This window comes from Oreochromis niloticus, linkage group LG11, assembly GCF_001858045.2.
Source record: "Oreochromis niloticus isolate F11D_XX linkage group LG11, O_niloticus_UMD_NMBU, whole genome shotgun sequence".
In the NCBI taxonomy this organism is placed as follows: domain Eukaryota; kingdom Metazoa; phylum Chordata; class Actinopteri; order Cichliformes; family Cichlidae; genus Oreochromis; species Oreochromis niloticus.
Genome location: NC_031976.2, coordinates 17767299 through 17780772, shown reverse-complemented (window position 1 = coordinate 17780772; position 13474 = coordinate 17767299). Strand labels below are relative to the sequence as shown.

Sequence of the window (13474 nt, the reverse complement as noted above, 5' to 3'; positions counted from 1 at the left end):
TTCTAGTTTAAATTCTTATCAATATATACAGAAAAGGTCCGGAGAGAGTAGCTATCTGTAAAACATGGTGTAGGCTCTGTCAGGGTTTAAGACAAGCCAGTGCTGTTGGGGATTTTGTCAAAAATTATGAAATTATGAACACAGAAAAGTGCCGTCAGATTTTGATCCACCATGCAATACCATTGGGAAAGCATCTGATTGGCAACAGTTTCATTTTCAGCATGACAGCGATCCCACAAACACACTGCCAATGCAGTAAAAGCATATCTGGATTGAAAAACTACACAGAGTGGAACAAAAGGTAGCCAACATCTAAAGAAGAGCTTTGAATGCCCTTCAATAAGTCTGAAGAATTATTTCTGGAGACTAAACGAAATGTGACCAAAAGATGTGTTAAAGATGGGCATACAAAGGCGGCCCTATCAAATGTTGACTTTCAGTCTTGTTAGAATGATATAACCTCTGTTTTTGTTTTATATGTTGTAATTCCATTTGTATTTATACATATTTCAATTTCAAAAAATCTCTGCACATATTTTCCATTTCCAAGAAAAGTATAAAGAAACAAGAAACACTCAGAGAGGGCAAATATTCACCAAGGCAACTCACTCTCTGAGCAGTATTTACTTTTAATGGAATAGTGTTGCATGTTGTATATATTCATTTAGTTTTCTTTGTTCTTTTTAAACATAAGAAATTTGTAGGGCAGTACAACTGCAATAAGGGCAGCATGTTTACTCTGATTACACAGATATTATGTAGAAGTAGGTAATGAAATGCGGGTATAGATGGTGGATAGATAGTATAGATAGTGGGTATAGATTTATTTATAAATTTATAAATAAATGGACATAAAAAAAACTTGAGCTTATTTTATATTTTACAACAGTAAAATAGTAACTAACTAGGCACCTCATTCTCTTTGTCTTGACAATGCTTCAGATCAGAGGTCAAAAACAACATGATATTTGGATCCAAACTATAGTGTGATATTGATACTCCTCATATACCAGCGTATCATTTTCAAAATGCTGCCAATACGAATGAAGGCTCTAGAATTTTAAACATACATTTAAAGGTAAAATAAATTTTAATGAAAGTTTGACCTTATTTGACCCCGAGGAAAAGGTCAAAGATCCAAAGTAAAGGGATATTTCGATGTCCCATATATGAATCCCTATATACCTATATGCTGTCAATACAGACAATGGTAGTAAGAAACATAGGTTTAAATAGCATCTTCATTATAATTACCTTCAGATCAATCTACTGACCTTGAAAGAGAACTCAAAGGTGAAATGTGGCATCAAATTTTAAATCTTTATAGAATACTTTTCATATATATTAACTGTATATGTTGAATACGCAGAAACTTGCAAAAATCATAGTTTCTAAGGCTTTTTGTCAGTTTTTAACCAATAAACCATTAAATTGGCCTTGAAGACCTTGGTAGATGTAAGCTAGAGTTTAATAGATTTGATCAGAATTCATTCAAAACTTTTTGACTTCATAGAGAGAATGACACAAATGTTACAGCAAACATAACCTTCTCAGTGGGGGTCATGAAGGTTAGCTCAGGACTTTTGAATATTGCTGTGAGTCAGAAAATCTCCATATGAGCTGTTGTAAATGTTGAGGTAAGAGCAGAGATGGGCAGTAACGCGTTACTGTAATCTGATTCCTTTTTTCAAGTAACGAGTAATGTAAGGGAATACTATTGCAAAAACGGTAATTAGATTACCGTTACTTTCACGTAGGAACGCTGCGTTACTGCGTTACTAAAACCGTGATTTTTTGGGAGAACGTCTCATGACAGTGACGTAAGTGAGTGTGACGTTCGTGGCAACAGCTGTGTGCAGATCAACAATGGATAATATATCGAGTGCGGGACAGAGTGTAGCATGCAGCGTTTAAAGCGTGGAAGTACTGACCTTATTTTGAGTTTGATTCCATAAAAAGTGACAAAAACATTAGTGTCCGTTGTGCGTGGGAAGAAAACTTCTTTTTACAGCGAAAAAACCCCTAAACTTCCAAGCAAGCACCGAGTGTACTATGACGTAATGTGAAATTCACTGAGAAACTCGCGGATTCTTCCACTGACCGCTGCGGCACACCTGCACCAGGGTAAACCTCCGCCTACCCCAGTCCTGCTTTACAGGTGAAAATAGAGCAACAGGACCGCTAGTCTTTGATTTTATTTATTTTCTGCTGTGTTTTACTTGCATCTATTTGAAAGAGTGAGTGTAAACACAAAAAAATATTTTATTTTATGTGCTGGAATGTGCAGAAAATAGGTTTAAATGTTAAACAAATTTCTTCCAGTCAGAGAATGTTGCATATAATTAAGTTTTTGCTTGATGCATAAAGTTAAAAGATTTAAAGTTTAAAGTTTTAAAAAGAGACGTTTCCATTTGATTACATTTTGTATGACGGATTATGCAGAAAAAGTAGAATTGGGCTGAAAGATCTATCGCTTTATCACCTATTCAGGTTGTAAATCGTGTTTTTAAAAAGTAACTAAGTAACTAAGTAATTACTTTTGAAAATAAGTAATCAGTAAAGTAACGGGATTACTTTTGGGGGGAAGTAATCAGTAATTAGTAACTGATTACTTTTTTCAAGTAACTTGACCAACACTGGGTAAGAGTACATACAGAGTGTTCTGGTTAACACTTGTATTGGCACAGTCCATTAAGATAGTCAATTTGTCTGTCAATTAGAGTGTGCATTTGGATATTTTCTCCAGATAAATGAGTATAGAATTGTGGTCCACTTTCTGCATTGTGGCATGCTCCTGTTGTGAATAGTGACAAAGGAACATTTTAAAAATGAATGGCATAGGCAGTGCTGTGGTTCCAAGCCAATAGCATTCAATATTGTGGATACAGACTTGAGTTATTTGACCTGGAAGAGAGCTCTGTGGATTTTAAATCAGTATGTAATCACTTCAATGTATCTGCTGCAGGAGTGGAACAAATAATAGTGATTTACTTAATTGAAAACTAAACATTTTCTCATCTGAACAGACAAAATGAATTGGAGGCAATAGCTTTTTGACGCATCTTCCCTGAGTCGATTAGTTGCACTCCAACAGGCTTTGATAAGAATTAACTCACACTTAATTATTTTTTCGCTCTCAAAACATTGGTGTATTTCAGAGCCCCAAGTATACTCTTTGAACACACAAGGGCAATTATTTCCCTCTTCAATTAATAGAAAATCTTTCTGAGGTTAAAAATGCCCTTCTTCTCTTTATCTCTGCCTCGTGTAGGTAAACACAAAGACAATAATTTCCCGGCTTCTTCTTAAGATTTTGTCTTCACGTGAATGACAATTTAGCATTTTCCCTCTCTCGATAAGAAGCGCCGGATTCCGTTCATTTGTCACTACACAATTAGAAATGCCAAAATCTCATCTCTACCGTTGGATTTAGGCCTCAAACATCAACCATTTCCTGTGAGGAGGAGAAATGTTTGTGCAGCACAGAGCGGTTGCTGTTGGCCTCGTGAGTCACCATTTTCATTGGGATTCTTAATGAAAGCAGACACAGCCTGGCTGACCTCCCCACATTCCCATTACCTAGTCAAACAACCACCTTAATTGCCTTAAAAATACAGCCAGTCGCAAGAATGCTCATTAAATGATACATGTTGATTTCCTTTGTATGCAAAAAAAAGTGCGACGGTGTAGCATTTGCAGAATAACTGTAACGTGTCATTCAAAATGTGGCATTAGATAAATACCAGACTGAATGGCAATTTAATTTGTCTTCGACTATAAGAAAGAGACATATTTTACTACAGCAGCACTCAATTGGTTCGGTTTTTTTTTTCTCTTTCTGACCTTGTTCTTCACTAGCTTCTTACAAATGCAAATTAGAAAGTTTGATTTGAAATTTGATTCGCTTTTAGAGACAACGCTGCCACTCTCCCCGCAAGGACATTAGAGGTAGCTGAACTATTCAGCGTGACCCCGACAGGTAGATTTTTAATGGCATCTTTCATAACATCATCAAACGACTCAATACACTCAATCCTAGACCAATTTAACATAAAACCCCATGAAATCAGTCAACGCGCAGAAAATGAAGTTTCAACCTCCATGCAGCCATCCATTTCAGATGTGGTCATACATCTTAATGCCAACCTAAACTCTTACCAATCTCACCAATTGCCTGTGGGTACAATTACTGTAGCTTATAGAGGCTGTCTTGTGAACTATTACTGCTTCAGCTCTGAGTTGCTGATAAAGAGGGCTTCTAAAAGATGCGGATTAGATTATCAACAGAATCTAATTACATCTAAATCCTCGATTTCTCATTTAAACATGGCATTTTATAAGCACTCTGATTAGAGCAGACAAGCTAAATCATATCAGCTTGGCCAATACACACACCCAGTCCAATTTCAAAGCACTCAAGTAAACACTTGCTTTGTTTCCGGTCCCTTTGGCTCAAAGTGTTCAAGTTTACTGGATTACACTGACTTCGTTACACAAACTGACACACCTGCTCTCCCCAGGAAAAAGTTGAGAGACAGAGAGGCAAAGCCTCCTTTCAACCCTCACCAACTCAGGCACATCTGCCTGCCTAGGGTACACAGAAAAAAGAGTGAGGCAAGCACACAGACACACAGAGAGGGCGTACCTCCTTCTTAAAAAAGCCAAGAACCTTTTGAATAGGTGTGCGAATTTGCATGAGAGAAAGGGAGCCGTGCTTACCTGTTGAGTGACGCAAAGGCTCAGGAGCGTCTTTTTGTCTTCCTGATCTACAGATGACTCTCTGAACACAAGTGAGCCTAGGAGATGTTAAAGAATGCCAATGGGACTCCCCCATCTCTCACTCCTTAGTCTAAGACAGAGGCAAACAGATAAAGAGAGGGAGAGAAGCAATAGCGCAGAGTGAAGAATGAAGGGAGTTGTGTATGAGAAGTGTTGATGGAGGTGCTTCGAAGGGGGTCAAGTTAGCAGTGAAATAAATGTCAGAAAAACAATAACAAAGTTACAGCTTGCTTAGCAATTCTAACATTTTTCTATGCTTAAAGCTCCACAATGATAACTGACCACTTGTAATGTTGAAGGACCTCTGGTTTATTGAATGAATAGAAGCGGTAAAGTTATAACAGCTTGATAAAGCTGCAGTCAGCCAGAAATCTGAGGCTTCTTTTTTACTTTGCTTTTCTCTGGAGCTTTCATGGCTCCCATTATTTAGCATTACAGTGTGCATGGGCTGAAAGGAGCAGAGCAACCCTCAAAGATCCAGATGCAACATGGATGTCTTTACAACTGCTAGTTTGTAACATTTATGCTCATACATAATGAATGGAATAGAGACTATCCACACGGCTGTATTTCCTGTATTCAATACTCCCAGGCTGATCTGCTCTATTGCAGAAGTGGAGAAAGAGAGGGGCTGCAGAACTCACTTTAAACACAGATTTTTTTTTTCTTTATTTTATTTTTACTTTTGATTTTTTTTCTGACTCTTGCCCCTTCACCCCCACCCACTCCTTTTGTCAATTATATACTTCCAACTGAATGGTCGCTGGAGAACACCACCATTTGCTCAGTGGAACATACTGAAAGCTCTTGTAGTAAAGCAACTTGAAGGTCATGTTGATTTTTCATGTGCATGTATTTTTCATTTGATCTGCTGATAGTCCACACATGTGCTGTGAATGCATGTACCAGCTATTTGCTCAGTATAACCACAGAAGCACTTGCACAGCTGCATTTGTTATTGCAGCATGGGCCAGTCATGCAGTGATGACAATCCAGCCACTGTCACTGAGAACAGTGCAAAGACTTCCACATATGTGGCAGCACATAATACAGAAAGAGTGTTCTATAAATTTGGCAGCTGTAGCCTTATGTTATGCTGCACAGTATGCTGTGTGTACTGCATATGTCTCTGTGCTTGTGTGTAGGTCATGGAGGTGGGTGTGTGCGTCTGTGTGTGTGTGTGGCCCAGATGTTAGCAGCTGGCTTGTGTATTTGATGCTGGCCCCACAGACAGTCATTAAGCCCAGCAGCCCAGGGCTAGAAGGTTAATTCCCCCGCCTGGAGGGGTCTGTTAGGTGGGAGGCAGGAGGAAAAGGAGCGGAGGAGGTGGAGTGTGAGGTGGAGAGGGTGGTGAGGAGGCGGGGGAGCAATGGGAGGCGAGGGGGCTGTGAAGCTCAGAACTCAGTTCACACAAACAGCACTGTCAGCAAGACTGGAGCAGCTCTACTGCCAGACGAAGAAAGGGGAGGGAGGGAGCTGGGGCCTGACAGAGAGGTAGTGAGGGAGGGAGGGAGATGGACAGAGGACCTGAAGATGAATGGTGAGAGGAGGGGAATGCAAGGAAGAGAAGGGAAATACAGTAAGGGGGCAAAAAGAATTCATGTCAGGGAGTTGGACAGGCAGAGGGGGAGATGAAGGGGACATGAACGAGCAAGGTAATGGAGCGGGAGAAACGGATGGAGGAAGGAGGCCGAAAGATACTGTAAAATGGGCTGTGGAGTGATGAATAGAAGACTAGAGAGGTGCAGAGGAAGGGGGGAGATGGGCGGAAGGAAGGCTGACATGAAGAGTTGTTTTGAAAACCAACAGGAAGTCTACTGACTCAGACCAGTGCGTCAGGGAAAGCTAGGAGGAAGATTAATCAAAGAAAGCAATAAGCACTACGGTGAAAAGCAACACAATATGTGGAAAAAGGAAAGATAGGGTCATGTCCAGGAGATTGATTCAGAGACGGCAAAGTAGGAGTCTGGCTGCATGTGATATTTTGGTGTGTTGGAGATTTTGTGCTGCCCGTTAGGCGTGTGTAGCATTTGTGTGATGGTGGCTGCTCAAATTCTGTCTCTTGTTACTACAAAGAAAACATGTTTTAATGGTTTATTACAAAATGAATATGCAACACGGAGCCAGTGGGTAACAGATTAAATGCTCACAGTGTGCTCCCCACCAGTAAGAGCTTTTAACCGGTTCAGTGTCCAGCGTTCAAGAGAAGCAGTTAATTAAATAAAGAGAGGCTTCAGTAACTCTTCAAGACTTCTGAGGAATCTGACAAAAAAGGCCCCCAAGTTGTCTTTTTTTCACCGAGTTGGACAGCTCTACATTCACACTCTGCATTAACTACAACCATCTGACCTGATGATCTGATTGGAGGCCTAGCTTCTGTTGCCTGCCACAGTACAGCTGCCATATCAGTGATGATTCTGTGTTCTAAATCTGCAGACAAGGTCAACATGTTTTTTTTTTCCCCCCCCGGCCAATCTGGCTCCTAGTCGACCACAGGAAGGAGAGTTAACAGGCAATAGCAGACTGAGAGCATGCACTCCACAAACCAGAAATGACAATTATAGGCATCACTAAAACAGCAGTAGCAAACAGAGATAAGAGGACTTTCAAAGGTCTGACAGCGATAGTTGCTTAATCCCCTTCAGCAGCACTTTCTCCAGAAGTCTTTTATGATGACGTCTGAATAGAGACATGAACCTTGTCTCCCTGCTGGCAAGTTTGCAAAGCTTTCTCTCTCAAGTTGCTGTGCTTTGGTGAACCTGTAGACCAAGCAATGCTAGAGCATGTGGACGGACATGTATCAGGGTTAAGACAGATTTGGAAAAACCCAATTAAACACACCAGTACACTCTTTGCTGCCCTCCTTCAATCCCCATCCCTGTGTCCCTATTCATGTTGGCACTGATATGGAGTTCAGAGCTTGGCATGTGTGTATGTTCAAATGTGCGTGTATGTGACGGGATGGATGGAGAGGCTTGAGAATACCAGCTGCAGTGTCCAGATTGGGAAGGGATTAATTCCCAAATCTCCTCCATTTACCTCAGCTGCCTAACAAGCTCCAGCATAACCATGCTAACTCCCTGACGTTGTGACTTTGATTCCACTGGTAATAACAAACAACAGACACTGTTGACCAATCAAAGAGGCCTAATTGATGAGATGTTATACAGAGCCTTTTCTTGGTAGGATGCTTACAGAGCAAGAGGGAGTAGGCGTATATAAGATAAAATCTCAGTCTGACTAAAATACATTTATATTATAGGAATTCAATTGCAATAACTTTTAGATGGAAAATTGAAATAGATACCACCATGTTGCTGCAGTGGTGCTTTATATATTACATTACACGAGCAGCCAGGGAAGAAGCAGAAAGCTAAAAACCACTAGGCATCTTTGGAGAAGTGGAGCTCTTCATCTAACAGATTCCTGTGTGAAGTCATGAGGTCAGAGGCTGGACAGGATCGCTGAAACAATATTATTAGGTCACTGAGGGAAGAAGAGAAGGGTCAGATAATAAGACTCAATCTGGCTGAGTGAAAATGCATGGGAGGGAAAGTGCTGACGCCTCTCTTGCTCTGGCTCATCCAATTCCCGGGACTTACTCCGTGCCACTGATATTCATGCCGAGCTGTCTGTCCACGGCCCACAAACTTTAACATTCACCGTCTCCACTGCCCCATCTATCATCTCACTGTGGTGATGGACGCATAGAGAGCAAAGCAGCTAATATGGCAGTGGGAGGGTGAAAGAGACACCAAGGGATAATATTGAAATTTGAGGTCAGAAAAGACAATTGTTGTATTCACTCGTGTGCGTCTCATTGACTTGTGTGGAGCCACCTGAATTATGTACAGTCAATGTACACAGACGCATATGCACACGAAGGCAGTCACGCGCACACGCGCAAATGCACAAATCGACACGGGAACCTCCTATCAGAAGCAATTCAATATAAAGATACACAGAGCTCAGGCAATAACCTGATCCTGGTGAGAGATGTTATAGGCTTTGACAGGGAGGGCTGAGCCACACAGCCCAGGCTGTTCTCCTAGTGTCACTAACAAAACAGAGGGATTAGAGGATGAAATGGAGCTAAATCTGGGCAAGCTAAAAATGGGGGCAAAAACAAGGCATGGAAAGAAACAATATTGAATGGATTCAAAGAAAGCCTTTAACAAAAGCTATTAAGCTATTAAATGGCACTTTAATAACAAAACCCTTGTGCTCCATTATTTATATTCTGCTGTTAATAAATACACCCACATATGCAATGCATGCCACCCACAATCATCTTTGTATTTCTGAGTGCTCCATGAAAGAAATACCACAAACTGGATTCTCCTTCTAATGCTTACCACAATAGCTGTAACCACAGTGAGCTTAGGTCAGCTGTACCGGTCCTCCCTACCTTACCTTCACAGCATTAGTAGTACCACAGAGGTGAGGATTTTTCAATTTTTACCTCAGAAAAATGGGATTTTTGTATAACTGGAGTGACTGTAAGTAAATGGTCTTGCTATTATTCTGTATACTCAGTTTGAATTCAGTGAGATTTAATGCAGCCCCGAACAGCCTCAATTAACCAAGCTTTACAAAATATCTAACAAATGATTCTCCCTGCAGGTTAGCCAGCTGCTGGTGTCATTTTTATTGACTTTAACCATTACAAAAATTGAGCCAACATTTACTGTAGCTGATCCAGCAGAGGAGATGATTCATAGTTTTCAGTCTCATGATTGGCACAGAGACCTAGAGGACAAAACTCCAGTTCCAAAATGTTAGGCAACATTTAGTAGAACTGTAGCTCGGGCTTGTAAATTTCCCATCTGATTCAAGCCACAAATATTTAGATCATCATTTAAAAGAAAGAAGAAAAAAAATGTAAACAAACTGCAAATTTTGGGCATGTGTGACGGCAGCTGCTGCATTTCAGTCAGCAAAAACAGCCAGACAGAGTCCCTGCCAGAGTTCCTCTTTGGCAAAGTTAACTGATATCATGTGGAGAATTCCTACCCTTACACTCCTGCCAGGATTAAAGTGTACAAAGGCACAGACAATTCTTTGTATTTTCAGTCTGGCTGGGTCAATAAACAGAAATTATCTAGTGTCAAAGCCAAAGTGAGCCAATATTAGCTAACTGCCTAAAGTCAATCAACAGGTCACCGCTAGTTTTGCTGTGGAAATGGTAGGACTGGTGCAACCTGGCCACTGCACTTGCAAGGTTAGAAGTCTTCTCACATGGGTTGCTGCTCCCTTTTTGTTTGCAAACAGCTTTGAACAAATTTGCAGCTAGCAATGTGTGACCATCTGACTGATGCACACAATCCAGCATTTTATTTAGCAGTCCTGGTGTTATATACATATATCATGGTATCATTTTGAGAGCCATTCATTTTGGAGACCCATATACCCATATTTAAACTTTCCTCATGCAAAACTGATCTCGGATCCAAATGACCTCTCTTCAGAAATATGTCCTCATTCTGAAAGGCTCAAACTGGTTCTCACAGAGATTGAAGTACAAAACCCCCTAGACATTAAGGACACACACACACATACATGCACACACACACACACACACACACACACACACACACAAAATCAGGCCCAACTACACCTCTGCCAACAGATGGGTTTATGGCTTTGTTGAGGTGGAGTTTGCAATCCTGCCCGTCCCATTTTCAGAAAATCCACTTTAATTAACATATCAGAGCTCCAAACGAGGCTAAACCTCTTCTCTGCAAACTGTAATCAGCCCAGTTTGAACTGACCAACCATAGAGCGTACATGATAAGGCTTGCCAACTGAAACACAAGGATAATCCAGTTATACCTGCTTATACAGCAGACAGCTAAAGGCACTGATCTGACAGCCGCTCTCTGAAGTGCCATAGTCTGCATTTTGATTTAAGCAAAGTGTTCTGATTCACTTATGTCATGTGGTTCAATCTGATAGGATTCACATAGTCATTTCAGCCACAGTACCTGCAATGTGCTCAAGCTGCTGTTTCATAATAACATAATATGGACTGCTTGTGGCTTACAGAGTGTGTTTTTTTTTTCTTTATTACTCTTTAGACATCTATGACTTAGTTTCTACCTATGCAGCTTCAAAGTTATTGTGAGTCACTATGCCCTAATTATCTAACCCATCACCACACCCAAATCTACAATACAACCCTCACAAAATCTGTTTTCTTACTGCCAAAACATTCCATCACTTCCTATACTGTCCTCCTTCTGAGGATCTATTTTGATCTAAAGGGATGACAGCAGCAGTGACTGTGGTTCCCTCCACCTACAGACTCACAACCCCCAGAGGACCCCCAAGGAAAGTTGAATGGGCCAACAGATGGGCGCTATTGTGGGAGGGAGGGTTTGGGCGAGACTGTGACATCAGTGCCACAGAAGACATGGGGAGTCGTGAGAGCTGTGCACGTGGATGTGCACGTGCGTCTGTGCATGTGTATAAGAAGAGTACATTTGTTTATGTCTGTGTGCAAGTATGCATTGTGTGTTCATGCACTTGCGCCTTTGTGGTTGTTTGCCGGGGGTGGGATGGAGGGGCACGCTGGTTTAACACAAGATGTTTGAAATCTGTTGGCCTGACAGCGTGTCACAAGACTTCTTGGTTAATAGAGTCTCCAGGAATGTCCTCTCCTGCAGCTTTAATGAACCCCAAGCCAAAAGGCCTAATGAAGCGTGCTCCGTTTGCCAAAACAGTCCCTCAGCTTGACCTCCCCTGACCTGCACTACTCCCGTGCCACTTGAGGGTGGGTCTCCATAGTAACTGGCCTAAAGAGTCTACCGGGGCAAAGTTGTCAAAGGGACAAAGGATGGTGCTAGGTTATAGAAAAGCAAATAGTTAAGACACGAGACATCCGCACATGTGCCTGGATTTGCTGCTTGCCCCAATATGATATTTTAGATGTTTCACATTGCCACTTCTTTGTTATCCCGCAGGGCCGTTAAGCAAAAGTTTGCTGATTTCTGGCCAAGAAAACATTTTTCTTAACAAGCTCTTCTGCCTCATCAGCATCCAAAAAGGTATACATAGTCACACAAACACAACTGCGTGCACACACACACAAGCTGGTCATCATTGCATTCTTTGTTCAAGCCAAGCAAGAGCCTTATTATTAAATAAGTAAAGACTAGAGCACAGATTGTGTAGAGTGTATTCATGGGGGATGCTAGTGTGTGTGTATGTCTATATGCGTGTGTGTTAAGTATGAGTTAAGGACTAATAAAGTGCAGGCACCTAATTAAACAGTCTTTGTTTATGCTCTATAGCAGTGGTATAAACTCAGCAGGCACAATGCAGGGTGGTATGCCAGGTCACTGTGCTCTCATTTAAACAACCACAGACAAAAGCAATGAGAGAGAAGGGGGCAATCAACTTCAAAAGAAATTCTTGCTTAATTGCAAAACTGTGGGAAAACTAGCAAAGACAAAGAGAATGGGCTGATTAAAGCTGCAGTGAAGACTGTTTGCAATCCCTTTAAACAACTGAGTCTGGTCTTATTTTAAATGTACATTGAATATCCATTGAGGAATGTGTAATATATAACATGCAATTTATAAGCCTTTATTTCCCAATTTCTGAGTGCATCTTGTCATCTCAGAAGCAAGCAATGTGAATTTCGTTGAGGCTGGAAATGGACCAAAGATAAACAGTTTCTAGACTGAATAACTTTTGATTAATGCTTTTTCTATGCTGCTGTGAACTGCTGAAGCACAGCGCTGTGAAGTTTTTCAAAAAGAATAACAAGCATGGACATGCAATGCTTCTTTCCATTGCCAAACATATATTTAAAAAAATAACAAAAATAAACACAAAAACAAACCATGGATAGATGGCTGGATTTTTCTAATTATAATGCGAATCAGTGCTGAGACCCCTCCAAGACTGTGTAACCCACCCAACTTTAAGAAAACAGGGTGGAAAACCTGAATGGGCAATCAATGCTGCTACGCCTGCACATTCCTGAACTCAACACTCTAATGGTTCCATTCATTAAAATCCTTATTAAAATAAACATGCATTATGATATAATAACAAACAAGCCAGGCTGCACATACTGCCATAATCGGGATAAATTAAAAATGCCAAGGACCTCTACATTACCTATGTAACCTGCCTCTATCTCTCTTCTCCCTCACACGCAAACACATGCAAACACATGCACACACATGCACACACATGCACACAAGCTCTAAAGTAAAATAATCAAGGTTATTTAAATGAGTGCAGGCTGCATAAACAGTGCAAACGGTAAGAACATTATGGGCTGAACGTGTCTATGCATTCCTGAGCTCACAAGGTGGTTAGAGCGGGCGTGCTGGGTGGGTGGTTAGCGTTCGTCTACAGAGAAGTTGAAGTATATGCATTTTAAGGGACCACACTTAAAAAAAAAATGTGCAGATTTTTTATATGCTGCTACCATAAATAATACCAACTACATGTATTAGATGTATTCAGCTTACTCTGCTTAATCTGTGCAACATTTATGGTTGGGTTTTTTTTTTCTCCCCCTCAAATCTACATATTGCACAGACACATGCGCTGGAGAAAAAAAAACAGGGTGTCAGGAGATGTTGGGGGCAGGAAGGGAAATTTAGTGTGAGCTGCCTGTGGATATGACAGAAAAGCTGGATGGGATCCCGAGTGCTACCAGCTGACACTCCCATGAAAT

General features: G+C 41.0%; 1 protein-coding gene across 3 annotated transcripts in view; it reads right to left on the bottom strand.

Annotated features, from left to right (window-relative positions):
• Positions 1 to 4830, bottom strand: part of nphs1 (NPHS1 adhesion molecule, nephrin) — a 45002-nt gene extending 40172 nt beyond the window's left edge. For 2 of the 3 annotated variants that reach the window (XM_005472496.4, XM_013277040.3), the window contains exon 1: positions 4720 to 4830. The gene's annotated coding sequence lies outside the window, so the exon portion shown is untranslated. The remainder of the gene's footprint in view (positions 1 to 4719) is intronic. The other variant, XM_003454418.5, reaches the window with a different exon arrangement.
• Positions 4831 to 13474: the final 8644 nt, after the last annotated feature.